Source organism: Corvus cornix, chromosome 1, assembly GCF_000738735.6.
Source record: "Corvus cornix cornix isolate S_Up_H32 chromosome 1, ASM73873v5, whole genome shotgun sequence".
Taxonomy (NCBI): Eukaryota; Metazoa; Chordata; class Aves; order Passeriformes; family Corvidae; genus Corvus; species Corvus cornix.
The window spans coordinates 33845664-33860172 of NC_046332.1; the positions used below are offsets into that span (position 1 = coordinate 33845664).

Below are 14509 nucleotides of genomic sequence, written 5' to 3' on the forward strand. Positions count from 1 at the left end.
CTCTGGGCGATTATATTGCACATCTACTGAAGTTTCCAAATGTTTGCTGCAAGCAATGCCAAAGAGATTGCATTGCAGAAATCTGGTCTGAAATCTACTGAAACATATTTGGCTGGCATGAGCCTGAGTAATAATCTTAAATGGCATTGAAAAACTATTGTGCATACATTAATTCCAGACAATGTGCATATTATCTTTAAAAAACTCCCAGTTCCAGAAAAGAAGATTACATGAAAGATTATTCAGCACCAAGATGAACAATGATGTTTTTCCTGCCCTTGCCATGCAATAAAAACATGAGCAAAGTACAAAGTCAACTAACATTGGAAAGATACGTACATGTCCTGAATTAGTATAGGCCCCAGGTGGGTGGTAGCATCTACATAATAACCAGATCCCAGACATTCAGTTGGATGTTTGGGATGTTGTTTTGCTGAAGGGATTTGAACATTTCCGTCTTCCAGAAGAAAAGACATGCCTACAGCTGTTGGACAAGACAAGTTTGAATTTCCTTTTTGAAGATTACTTTTTTCACCTAGCAGGTATTGGGTTCCTGAACTGATGTGGTGACTATTTCAGCCTTTTCTGATTCATGGAGAGCCTTTATTGTTGTGGCTTTTGAAGAGAGAATGATAGTGCTCCAAATAGCTATCTTTGCATATGGTTAATAGTTATGGTCTCTGGTTAATGCTTAGGTTTTAATTTAGTATTTCACATCCTTCTAGTCAAGCCTGATGCAGGAGTGCCCATGACATTCCTCATGGCTGTCTGCTCTTTGTTAGCCAGCTGCTGAGCTCTGCCCTCTGGCAGTTCATCACAGGGTTGGTTATCAGGCTTTCCCATACACAGATTCATGTCTTTTCTGGTCTTTCCACTTGCTTTATCTATAAATCTTGGCTATTTCCTCTCAAGGTTAGGTTATTTTGGGCTCTGGACTGAATATCAAGAGGTGAGTGAGCTCTTGTATTACTGATGGAAAGGAGTTCCTTCAATCCTGCATCCATTTTTGTAGCTATCTGGGAGGAAAGCAAGGGGATTAATCACATTTTCAGGGAGAGATGTAGAGATGGGATGCAGCTTTGATTAACCTTCCCTGCACACTTAAAGAGCCTTTTTCCTTCACATTCATACACCAAACAGATGGTTTTATATGTGTAGTCGATTGGTTTAGTTTCTATGGAGGGGATTTAATTTACTGAAATTTTGTTTAATTAACTGAAAACATTTTTTGGATTGCAGTCTTTGGACTTAATAATACAGTTGTGTGTGACTTGTGTCATATCAGTAAATACTTTCTAGCATGGTTCCATCAGTTTGCATTCAACCTAATTCCAGCGCTTAACTTGGGCTCTCTCTTGGTTAAATTTTTGACATCTGCTTGAGAGATGATTATAAGTTCTGCCTACCATAACTAAATGTATTTTTCCTTGTGAGTAATGGGGAACCATTATAAAAAGCCTACCCACTCTGCATCTTGTGCTTTAGCCCTTCTCTGAAAATGATGGTAAGTAATCCAGGTGGTCCCAAGTGAATGACCTGAACACAAGGATCTCAGGTGAAAAATGGCATCATTTTTGGTGCTGCACCAGTACTGTGATGCTAACAGTAGTGTTAACTTCATCTAGATTTTATGCTTCTTAGAGATAATTAGACAGAGGCTAAAGAAGGATTTAGGTAGGGTCTAAGTGGCTGTATCCCTATAGATGAACTTCAAGATGGTTTTAGGTTGGATGTAATTACCAATTTATTAGAATACATGCTTTGAGTATGTGTTAATTTAAAGATGAAGACAATTTCTAGACTAAATTAGGAGAAATAATTTAATGTAGACATCCAAAGGCTTTCACACTTTAGGAGAACCTGCAGAACTGTTAGACTGGGTGATTCTGAGGCTTTAGATTTTAGATGTCAGGTGATATCCCAAATTAGCTGGGATTAGGTAGACTTGATTTAACATTGCTTTTAATTTATTTTAGTTGGTTGTTTTCATAGCATCTGATAATCCTACAATGTTAAAAAACTTAGTCGTGCTCATGAGCTAATCTTTATATATTAGACCCTGAGATCTTGTAGGTTAAACATCTTGCTCTTTATCACACTGGTGTGTGCCTATGGCCAAGCAGGAAGTTAAACCAAGTCTGAAGAGCCAAAAGCTGTTGCCCAAACCAGTGAACTCCTGACCTGCAAAGGACAGTAAACAACTACTTCTCTATTAAGATTTTTTACATGCAGCTCCTATTTTTCTTAGAATTAGAGTGTATTCCTTTATTAGTTTCTTTCTGTGTCGTATTTCTGCAGCTGGACCTTCTGACATGTTACCTACATAGCTCTGAATTATGTATCAGGCATAAAACTGTCAGAGGCTTCTTCAGAAAATTTGGCTGGAGGGCATAAATTCCCTTCCTCTCTCACGCCTTTCACTGGTTTTCTATGGGGATTGTAGAGTAGCTGAAAGTAATGTAGTAAAATACTATATGTAAGATAATACAGTAAGACAAGAAAGAATATGGCAGTGAGACATTCTTCTTACAGGCAAGCTGAAGACTTTGGAGGCTGTTCTGGATGCTGCATAGCTACCTTTAATTACCATGGCTCAATGGAATGTAAAACCACATGCCAGGAAAACATTAACACAATAATTTGCAGGTTATTTGAACAGAGACATGAGTATGTTGGTGAGGTAATCTAGTGGGAAGTCCAGAAGAATATTCATACATGACATCTCATTGATTTTGGTATTTTACTAAGAATATAGCAGTGTTGGAGGCTTGATAATTTTTTTTTCCCTAGAAATATGGGGTGCCAACCCAGAGATGTCTTCAATATGTTCTGAGAGGGTTATGAAAAATATCAAGTTCCATACTTGAAATCAAGCATGCTGCTTGTGATACAGGAAGGCACAAATAAATGCATTCACATAGGGCAAAATACTTTGGGAAATGCTCTGGGTGCTAGAGCACAAAGCTGCACACTGTGGGTGGTAGAGCTCAAAGATGCAGCGAGCATGAAGATGTTTTTACTCAGATTAAGGAAATCAAATATTCCAAATCAATCTCTAGAAATGACTTGAAAATATTAACCATTCTTATACTTGTCATTCAAAGCTTTGCAGACCAAAGTGTGTGCTTACTGAAAGGTAATATGCTGTTTCAGGGCAGCAAGGACTGGGAGTTGTAATAAAACACTGATATTTTGAGAGTTATTACTGGGAATGATACCATAAATACCAGTTTGCAGATGAATAAGCTGTGGGACAGGCCTATTTACCACAACTGGTAAACTGAGAGATGTCCTGAGGGTCCTGGCTCCCAGTCTGGGCTCTGACTGCTACCAGTTTGCCTTCTACTGTAGAAGAATAACATTCTAATTTACACTATTTGCTATGCAATAATGTAATAGTGAATAAACAGATCTTTCTTGTAGTAGCAGAAGCCAGGAAATGGAAAGTAAATGGTGATCTCTTTTGGTCTCAAATGTTTCCCAGTTCTATTTAAGCAATAAAGGTTTTATCTGTTCAAGATGTGTAGAGCAGTATGTAGGCAGAAGCTGCTTTATGCATGAACTTCTATCTTCATTCTGATTTTAACAATTAGCATTGAGTTCTGTGTTAATTACCTAAAAAATTTCAGAGATGATGGTAGATATAGGAGATCTATGGTAATAGGAACATGTTGCCATAGACACAACTGTTCAATATGACACTGGGACACTGCTGCGTGAAGAAACCCACTGAAGTTGTATTTCACAATGCCCTGAAATTATGCAGTTGTGAAAAATTAATTATAATCCTTTCACTGAAATACTGTGATGTTGATTCTAAAATATTCAACAAGCTATTTCAGTGCAGAGGGCTGTCAAGTGACAGAGAAAGCCAATTAATCAGAAGCACTCAGATATGTTTAAAAGTTTTTATTTTTCCAAGTGGCCAACACTTTTGAGCATTGCACAGCTTCATTATGGGTTTTAACAGCTTCACTTGTAGCTTGGGAATTTCTACATCTCTTTCAAAAACCCATCTCATTAATTGGCATAAAATACCACTATTTATCGAAAACATAGGGGAAGAAGCAGAGAACAATGCAGAGCAGAAGTAGGAAATGACAGTGTTCTGTTACAGGCAGTAACAACCGTGGTTGTTGAGAGTGTTTCCAGATTGTTCCAGTCTTTCTTTTGTGTGGGTGAATTAGCAGATACATTTGCATGTGTTGCAGAAGAACCTGGCTATCATCTAGCCTGACTTCCTGGCCAGGACTCCAGTGAAATCAGCAGACAGCAATCATCTGCCCATTTAGCATATTTTGTGGTTTGGTTTGTTTTTCCAGAGCATCATATACAGCAGCAGCAGCCATTAATTAGCAGATTTCTGATGAGTGTTTAGAGAGACACATTCTTATTACAAAGGTAAACTTATGAATGCACATAAACACACTTTATATCAACCATTATTATTTAATTCTTATTACCTTATTGCATCACAGGTTTTGTGAAGGACCAGACGTCATCAAAGGTGGGGAGATGAGCTACATTCCTGTGCTGGTTTGGTGGAGGATGGAGAAAAGCCCTTCCTAGGGTGTTGTTTATTTTATTGACTTCACTTAGTTATTTCTGTTCAGACTCAGATTTTAAAAAAATCAGTATCTGTATTGCATCTCTCCAGCTCACAGAAGACTAACCCAATTGCATTCTTCAGTTTTCTAGACACCTCTCACAACAGATTCTCCTATCCTCCTTCCTAGGGAAAATCGTCTTATAGTCCAGTTTGGCTTGTCTTACTGAGTCAGTAACAACTCTTAGTAGCCTTTCCTTGATTCTGACTGACAAATACAAGCTGAAATGTCTCTTGCCCACCTGCCCTTCCACTGAAGGCCCACACAATGTTTCTATCATCTATATCAGGACTCCCTGACTTTCTGAGCAATCCCTCACACTTTATATACCTTACATCATTTTTGCAGTGCTTATAGGAGTCAACTCCACATAGAAGTTTCCCAAATCAGGAAACCAGATTTGGATTAAAGTTACCCAATAACTGCAAATGTATATGAAGTCATTCAGATGACAGTAATCTTGTGTTCAGAATACTCTTTGATAATTGCATGATGCTCTTACACTGTATCCAATGTCCCAGTCATTGTGACTGAACAAATATTCACAAACACCTCTTAAAGCATATTTCAATGTGTGAACTCCCAATTTGAGTGTGGTGATGAAAAGGGGATAGAAAAAGATACTTTCAGACTCTTATTACTCTGCTTTTGTAGAACAGCTATAGTAGAACTGATAATCTGCCAAAAGAATAACAGGGAGCATCAACTCTTTATAACTGAGGTTTACATACAAATTCAGTATTGTGGCATGTGCATTAATGTTTATTTTATACCTTAAAGAGCATCAGTGAAATTCCTTGAAGTTAATAAGATGGTTGATTTTAGTGTTGGCTTTAATAGATGTAGATTTTCATTCAGCATGTTTAGTCTGATTTTATTTATTCTTTGGGCCAGATTCTCATATTTTATGGGACTGTAGATATTTATGACCCTGTTGAAATTAAAAAGGTTACTTGCATTATGATTGACAGGAGGCTCTGGCTTTGTTTTCCTAAGAGATTTGATGATATTTTTAGTTAATGTGTGAAATGAGCATGCTTCTTTGGGTCAAGGGGACTGCAATTTTTAAAACTATTTAAAAAAAGTATTAAGAGAACAGAAAACGTTCCTCTTGGATAAATATGGCTCTAGTCAATTGGTATTCTGCTGTCAGCATGCATGTCTCATTCAGTCTTGTCCTCCATGCAAAAGAGATACCGACCCTGTATACTACACTGAGACTAATTTTGCATATAGAAGTATTAACAAAATATTTATAGATAGTCCCATAGCCAGAAAGATTGGCAGAGATTTTTAGCTTTTATAAATAGTTACAGAGGAAGCAGTGCTAAAGTCAGTTTCCTTGTGAAATATCATCAGATTATGGCAGTAATTTACATTTTATACGATATTTCACTGAAGACATTCTCTGAATTTATCTGATCTCCACTGCATGTGACTCAAGCTAGTATTGAAGTGAGAAGAGGACATGCTTGGAAGAAATGTGAGAAGTGTGATATTTTAAAAGGTAACATCTAAATACTTGGAAATAATAGAAATCCTTAAATAATGTTGGCAAAAAAGGGTTCTTTAACTGCTGTGAAACAATAGAAGTACTTAGATACTAGCAGTGTAGAAAGTTTCTATTCAGATAAAATAAATTTGTTGAAAATACTTTGTGGCTCTTAAGGACATTTTAAAATTTTGACTTTGTGTGCCAAATTCTTCACAACTGAAGTTACTAAAAAGAATCATTTTCAGAAAGAAATAACTATGCTTTGACCACAACGTTTGAGGTTGGACCTAGAACAGCAAAACATGACAATAGTTGTTCAGTCAGTACCTGTGAAGCATCACTACACCAAAAAGTAAAATAACCCACAAAACATCTTTATCATTATGCCATTAATTACATCCCCTAAAGAGCTGGGGTCTAACTGCTGATATCTTCTCAACAGCAGTTTTCAGGAGCACCATGTGAAATTCTCAATTCCCTTTACAGCTTTATTATAGGCCCCATTCAAGTATTGAAAGGCTTCAGTAAGGTCTTCCTAGAGCTTTGTCTTCTCCAGGCTGAGCAACCCCAACTGTCTCAGCCTGCCTTCATAGGAGAGGTGCTCCAGCCCTCCAAACATCTTCATGACCTCCTCTGGACCCTCTTCATCAGGTCCTCATCCTTCTAATGTTGGGCCCCAGAACTGGATGCTGCACTCTGGGTGGGGTCTCAGGAGACCAGTGTAGATGGGGACAAAATCACATCCCTCAATCTGCTTGCTGGTTACGCTTCTGATGCAGCCCAAGGTAGGGTTGTCTTTCTGGGCTGTACGTGCATGCTGTGGCTCCTGTTAATTTCTTTATCCACCAGTATTCCCAAATTCTTCTCTGCAGAGCTTCTCTCAATCTGTTAATCCCTGATACTGGTGATTACCCTGACCTACGTGTAATATCCTGCACTTAGCCTTGTTGAGCTTCATGAGATTTCCATTGGACAACTCCTCAAGCCTGTCAAAGTCCCATTTTATGGTATCCTTTCCCTCTAGCATATCAACTGTACCACTCAGCTTGGTGTTGTGCAGACTTTCAAAGTCACACTGGTTAAGTCATTAATAAAGATACTGAACAGTGCTGGTCCCAGCATGGACTGCTGCAGAATACCACTTGGTAATGATCTTGATTTGGACATTGAGCTGTTGACTGCAACTGGCCATCCAGGAGATTCCTTATCCATCAAATAGCCCATCCATCAAATCCATATTTCTCTAATTTAGAGACAAAGATGTTGTGTGGGACCCTGTCAAAGACCTTAATGAAGTCAAAATAAATTATATCAGTTTCTCTTCCCTTATCCAGCAGCACAGTCACGCCATCACTTCATTGTAGAAGGCCAGCAGATAATTTAGGGGTGATTTGCCCATTCTGAAGCTGTGTTGGCTGCCTGGAATCACCTTCCTGCCATTCATATGCCTTGACATAGCTCCCAGGAGGATCTGTTCCATTATCTTACCAAACACAGAGGTGAGGCTGACTGCTGGTAGTTCCCGGGGTCCTCTTTTTTATTCTTTTTGAAATTTGGTGTGATATATCCTTTTTTCCAGTCACTGGGTACTTTGACTGCTGTGACTTTTCAAATATGATGGAGAGTGGCCTGTCGGCTACACCTGCCAGTTCTCTCAGGACCATGGGATTCATCTCATTGACTCCCATGTACTTCTGTACATACAGCTGAAAATAATACAGCTGAAAATATTTTGACTTGATGTAAAGAGGAGGTGAAGTAAGAAATAAAATAATTGGTAAAACTCTACAGGAAAAGTCACAATCAAATCAGATTGGGAAGAGTTTTTTTGCTGAGTTTATTGTTGCTGCTAGTATGTTTTTAAAGTTTTCCTCTGAGTATTATTTTTACAGTTTGGATAGTACTAGAAGAAAAAGTATCTAGTTTGACCAGGTGTCTTTAAATGTTGGGAGTCACAGGTTCCAGAGGAGATACAGATGTAACATTCATCACCAGTTTACTGGGTTTCACAGAGATAGGTTGCTGAAAAAGGCTTTTTCCTCCTTCATGTTTATAATATACTTGTTTTGAATATTCTTTTCTTTTTTTAAAAGAAAAAATAGATTGCTAGATTTAGCACATTATTAGAGGAATTAGACCTATTCTAACCTATCTATTCTTTATGGAGCCTAATAGTTTGGTTTTAACTCATAAGTCTTCTAGAAACATCTTGATTTATCATTTGAGATCAGTAAAACATAGAAAATTACACTAATTGTCTTGTAAATAGTTTCCCTCATTAATTATCCTGTGCTTTCAAGTGCTATGCAGGTTTGAAATTACTTTTTGAGAACCTACTAAATTTAAACATATTTTTAAAACAAAGTATTTATCTCACTGATAAAATTTCTGGTTGAAGTTTGTTAACATATCAAGCTAATAACTGTTATCAGTGGAATAAAGAGGGATAGTTAGAGCATGGCCAATGAATATCCATCAATGTATTCTCTATTGTAAATTCAAACACTTTGCTTGTTTAATGAAAAGACTGTCCACATCAAAAAAAAACCAAAACCAACCCTACACGTGTATTTTCATGAAAACTTGGGTTGATTCCAATGCTATAATTTTTTTAATCATATTTCTTAATCTAATGATAGGTTCCCTTTAAATAGTTTCCTCAACTAAAATCAGAGTACAAAGAGTAAAATGCTAAGTGTTTTGACACACATGGATCTTTATCAAGTACAATGCAAAATCCAGTTGTTCTTATACAAGTTTACAGTGAGAGATTTAATTCAAATTTTTTTTTCTTACAAAAAGACTGCAGCAATTTCCTCAGTGAAAATTGCTAGAGGTTATTTTTAAGTACTGTAATAAATGCAATTGAACTTTGGAAGTTCATTCCTTCTTCATTCATGCTGTTACCATGGAAATGTGGATTTTATGCTTAAATGAATAAGCTTAGTTCATAAATTATAGTTCATAAATTATAAAAGTAGAATGTTAATTCATATTTGGGGAGTGATGGCAATCATGACAAGACAGGCATCATTTTCCCCAAGTTTCATTTTTCCCCAAGTTTTTCAAACAATTGTGGTAAACTATTTTTTTTTTTTTTTGTTGTGCAGAAAATAAGCATACGCTTCTAATAATTTAAAGGCTTCTAATAATTTAAGCTTTTTGTCTTCTGTTGAGTTGGTGGTGTTTAGTCTGGAGAAAAGGAGACTGACAAGGGACCTTATCTCTCTCTACAACTGCCTGAAAGGATGTTGTGGTGTGGTGCGGTCCGTTTCTTTTTCCTGGTAACAAGAGACAGGACTAAAGGAAATGGCTTCAAGTGGTACCATGAGAGGTTTAGCTTGCATAATAGGGAGAAATTTCTTCACTGAAAGGGTTTTCAAGCATTGGAACAGGCTGCCCACGGAAGTGGTGGAATCACCATCCCTTGAAGTGTTCAAAATACATGTGGATGTGGCACTTAAGAACATGGTTTAGTGGTGGACATGGTAGTGGTGCTATGTTGATGGTTGGACTTGATTATTTTAGAGGTCTTTTCGAACCTTAACAATTATGTGATTCTATGATTTCCATATTAAGAATAAAGGACCAACTGAAGCACAGACATTCCCTTCATGAGAGACTTTGAAGTTGGACAACTGTTTGCCAAGAACACTCTTATGTGTGGTTAATCTTCCCTCAGCAAGAAAACTGACCTAGATAATCTCCTAGGGTTCCAGGTTGCCGTGGCCTTTAATATGACTGTGAATGGAAATACCTTTTTGGAGGAGTTATTGTGAGAATTCAGATCAAGGAGAAAGGCAGATGTTCGCTCACAGTCACAAAATGAAAACACACATGGCGGAGACATGTTAGTAATCAATTTGAGTGAAATCCAGGAAACTCAACTGGGGATCTTCAGAGTGGAAAAAGTCTTTGCAGCCTGGGTGTCTCAGTTGAGGCATTAAAGGGATTGTGTCATCTCAATCAGTTGTATAGGATGAGGTGTAAAATAAACTAGAACCATGGGTTGCAGGTACAGGAGAGGAAAAATTAGGTTTTGAGTAACTCAAGGTGAAGCTTAATCCAGTTCCTTCTTTCTGAGCCTCTGGTCCTTGTTTTGCATTATTTTGTTTTAGGGTCATCAGGAACAATAAGGAAACGTTTCCTGAAAAATTCAGTCTTAGAAAAGACTCACAGGATGAGGCCATTCTTCACTAATTTTTTATTTATCATTTGACCTTTATTTATCCTTTAAATTTGCTTATCATAAATGGCTTTATGGCTGAAATTATGAATACTAACTGCAAAGCCTGATTTATGAAATATATACAAATTTTAATATTGAGAAGGAATTATTTTATAAGTAAATTATATGTTTTTGTTATGTATCTGATCAAAACCTTCCTCAATGCAACCACATAAGAGAGAAAACAGAGAGCTGGGATTTTAAGAGGAAAAGTACTAAATGCTCAAAAATCAGACAAGTGTATTAAGAAGATTGTGCAGGAAAAAGGGGAACAGAAAGTTTTCAGGGAAAACTGTGGCTTAAGTTAAATCAGCCCAGGGCAAGGTCTCTGGTGTTTACTGGTCTGGAAGCAAGGAAGAGTATTTGACACAGCAACTTATGCATCAGAATGCTAGGATATCAGAGAGCTGTTTACAATACTGAAGATGAAAGTTTGCGAATAATCTATTCAGCCTTTTTCTTTCTCTTTGTGAAAACTTTAAGGTTTTCTGAGTTCGAGCTGCTGATACCGTTCCTCTGTGTGTTATGTTTTACTAGGCTTTGCTGCAGTGGACAGCCTAAGAAAGACTTCTTCCCAACTGGGGCTTTGTTCCACATTCTTCTTTCTGCAGTTGTTTCCAGATGCCCAAAGATTCAATGCACTGTTTGTAGTCAATATTTGCCATCTGGAAACTGTAGGCCCTACAGCACCCCAGACCTGCAGCCCATGTCAACAATTCCTTCAATATCCCACCCCTCACCGTGGATATTAGAAGGAACTTCTTGCAGATGTGGAAAATAACATTTTTTATGACAGTTTAAAGTTTTAGAAATGGTAAAGTCTTCGAAAGAGTAAAATCATTTCAGTTTAGAGCTTCTGTGCTGAAATCAGAGTTATTTAGGCAATGCAGGACTAGGGTGCTATATAGATTTTATCACTGCAGTGTGCAAAGACAGGGAGTGATGGAGCATAACTTGCCATAGTGCCATGACTGCACAAGCCAGTACCTCCTTCGAAAAGAGGGAGAATTACACCCCTGGCTACTCAAAGTCAGTGACGCTGATTGTCAGTGTTGATACTAATAAGCATTGCATGGCCTAAAAATAACCTTGCAGACCTCCACCATTATGCCCAATTTCCTGCAGACATCCACTCTTCCCTCTTTTGGAGGACCGGAGTGTCTTTTCTCCCTCCATCCACTCAGAAAGCAAGGCACCCTCTTCTTCAGACCTTTCCCCCTCTAATATCTGGGTTTTTTCTAGCTAATCTTTGCTTTCTTTGTGATCATCTTTGTGACAAAATCTGTCTCATTGCAATGAGTCTTTTTAAGGCCAACTTATAATATTTACCCACAGATATGCTGCTTAAGTGGGGCACATTGCACTGTCATAAAGCAAATCCTGGAGCATGTTGGTTTCTTTACTGCATTTTTAGTCTATTGTTTTTAGTGGTGCTCTCCTTTAAAATGACATGCTTTCCATCATGTTTGGAAAAAGCAAACAACCCACACTTGAAAACACTTAGGTGTCTGAGGATGAAAAATGTTATTCCACAGTATGGTTCCAATGTTCCTCCCAGAGAAGTGGTGGATGCTCCATCCCTGGCAGTGTTCATGGCTAGGTGAGATGGGGTTCTGGGCAACCTGGTCTAGTGGGTGGCATCCCTGCCCTGGCAGGGGGTTGGAACTAGATGATCCTTATGATCCCTTCCAACCCAAACCATGTTGTGGTTCTGTGATAGTCAGCTCTGTGCTAGTAGAGTGCCATGGCACTATGGGGGTCCTTGAGCACAGCTTCGGGACACAACTGCCATAGGGCATTCCTACTACTGGTAGGAATTCCTACTACTACTATTACTCCTATTACTGCTACTAGCTCCTGGTGCTCTTCTTCTGGGCAGTGGCGGATGCTGCAAAGGGCTGTGCCCTCTGTGCTGCTCTGAAGCAGACTGGCCTCAAGCCCTCCTGAGATCAAGTCTTCCAAGGCAGCATGTTCCCTCTGCTGTCTTTGAAACTCTGCAGACAACCAGGGTTTCCTTCCAAGTGCTCCCTTCTGCCCTTCTGAAGGCACAGCAGCAAAGAGTAACAATGGAATTTCACAGCTCAAGGTAGTGGCTCCAGTTTCTGTTATCTAAGAATATTGAGGTCACCAGCTGAGTGTCTTTTTAAAGAGGGTCTGTAGTATGGCTCCTTTGGAGTACTGTCTCTCCACTGGTTTTATTCTTAACCTTTTTTTTTTTTTTTTAATAACTCCTTTCATCTCTGGGGTTTTTCCCTATTGTCACCTGTTTAAAGAGGCCCTGAGCAATTCAAATGTTCTGCTGGTTTTGGCATGTCTGGATGACTCAGGCAGGGCTTTTTCCCCACTCATTTTTATCGACTCTGTATCTTTACCTGTAAATATCACCAATATGTGATGCTTTTGAGTAGCCGTTTAGTCATCATAAAATACTGTATGTCCTTGATGACAGTGCTTTCTTTAACAATTAGGCTGCTGTGATAAGAAATGTCTTGGCAGAGGTTAACAAGCCCTGCAGGGATCTGCTTGTGTAGATTACCTGAAGTAGCTCCTGATAAATGTTTTGGGTTGGTCTGCTAATAAAGTAATACCTTGTCAGCTGGTACAGAGGTCTCAATTGTCTGGCAAATTCTCACATGCCCCACAGTTATTAGAGGAGGCAACAACCATATGCATGGGGGTCTCTCTTCCCTTTTCACTTACAGTACTGTGAGGGTCAGTCTGTCATTTCCTAGATAATTTTTCCTCTTAGATGATCAGGAGTCATGGGAGTTCTTCTGAGTGAAGACTTTGGGACTGCATTACTTCTTGTTTTCCTAAATGAGTCTGAAGTTTTATATCCAGGTAATCGCTCAGGAATTCTGTCATTCGGCAGCCTTGCTTTCTTTTAGTGAGGTTTTCCCCATGTTGGGTTTTTTTGCCTAAACTCAAAACCATTGACTTTTTTAGGATTGAGAAAAAGAAATTTGTTTCAAAGACTTTGCTGACTGAAAACTTGTGCAATTCCTTTGGCAGAAAGAAAGCTTGAATTTGATTTTCATATGCAGCTACATGCTTGCCTGAACCTTGCCTCACTTCTCAGGACTGTGCATCTTTTCATCTTTGCTATTGAGTTGCATTTCTCTTTGGATCAGAATTCCCCAAGATCGGTGATATTTTTTCAATGACTAAGATACTTAATTTTAATTTTTTAGTGTACGGTACTGCCAAATAAACCATGATTCCTTCCACTTTCTATTCACTTGAAGAGTGACAAAAAATGTATCAAATAATTCTCTCATGCTTTTGCTGCGCAACACATTGCTATGTTTTAGCTTATTTGATGGATATTGCTGCAGCTGAAGTCTGAAACACCATTTGTTTGGGATACTCCAGCTTTTTGAACTATGGCATCTAGACCCCAGTTTCATTACTAACAAAAATCACAGAATTAGATTTAAAACGAGGGTTCATCTCTTTTGTTGTGGAAGTCATTGTTTGTGCCAAAGAAGGCTGTGATTACTAATTACTTAATTTGTATGACAGATGGAGCTGGGGATCAAATTAAGTAGCTGTCTTGGGCTACGTAGGAGAGCAATATCTAGCTTTAAACACGACTGTCTTTTTCGTTCCTAAAAAAAGGCACAAACAATGACAAGCTAAAAATAGCTGTTCTCTTGGAGTTGACGACAGTTTCTGAGAGCTTGTCTTTAGGAAGATGTTGAAAAAAACCTTGCTGTCTTTTCCCCTCCCCCTTACTCTTTTTTAAATGCACACCCTTCTGTTTAAGCTTCCTCACCCCATTGCCCACAGAAAGATACCCACTGATTTGGTTAAGACTTCAGTGTTTCTGCAGATTTCCAAGGGGGTTTACATAAAACATTTAAAGAAATTCTACAAGTCACTGCAGATATTTCTATTAAGTTATGCTTATCCTACGCAAATTGCTCTGTGCTGATAGAGAAGGAGGTAGTAAAGCCTCTTCCACTCGTTTCCTCCCACAGTATCTGCTGCAGTGGAAAAAAAAAAAAAGCTCTTTTCTGGTTTTATTCCTGGAGATTACTTCATTATTCAGTACTGATATCAGTGGTTTCCGGTGCTATAAACAGAGTTGAATCTTTGACTTTGTGTCCCTGCAGCCCAGTAAACAATCAGTTAATTCGCAGCATCCCAGCAGTTGACAGGAGTGAGAGAAGTGGTTTG

At 38.4% G+C, this 14509-nt stretch overlaps 1 protein-coding gene across 16 annotated transcripts in view; it reads left to right on the forward strand.

The window, feature by feature from the left end:
• Nucleotides 1–14509, forward strand: part of DLG2 (discs large MAGUK scaffold protein 2) — a 1001253-nt gene that overhangs the window by 247003 nt on the left and 739741 nt on the right. The gene's annotated exons all lie outside the window — the stretch shown is intronic.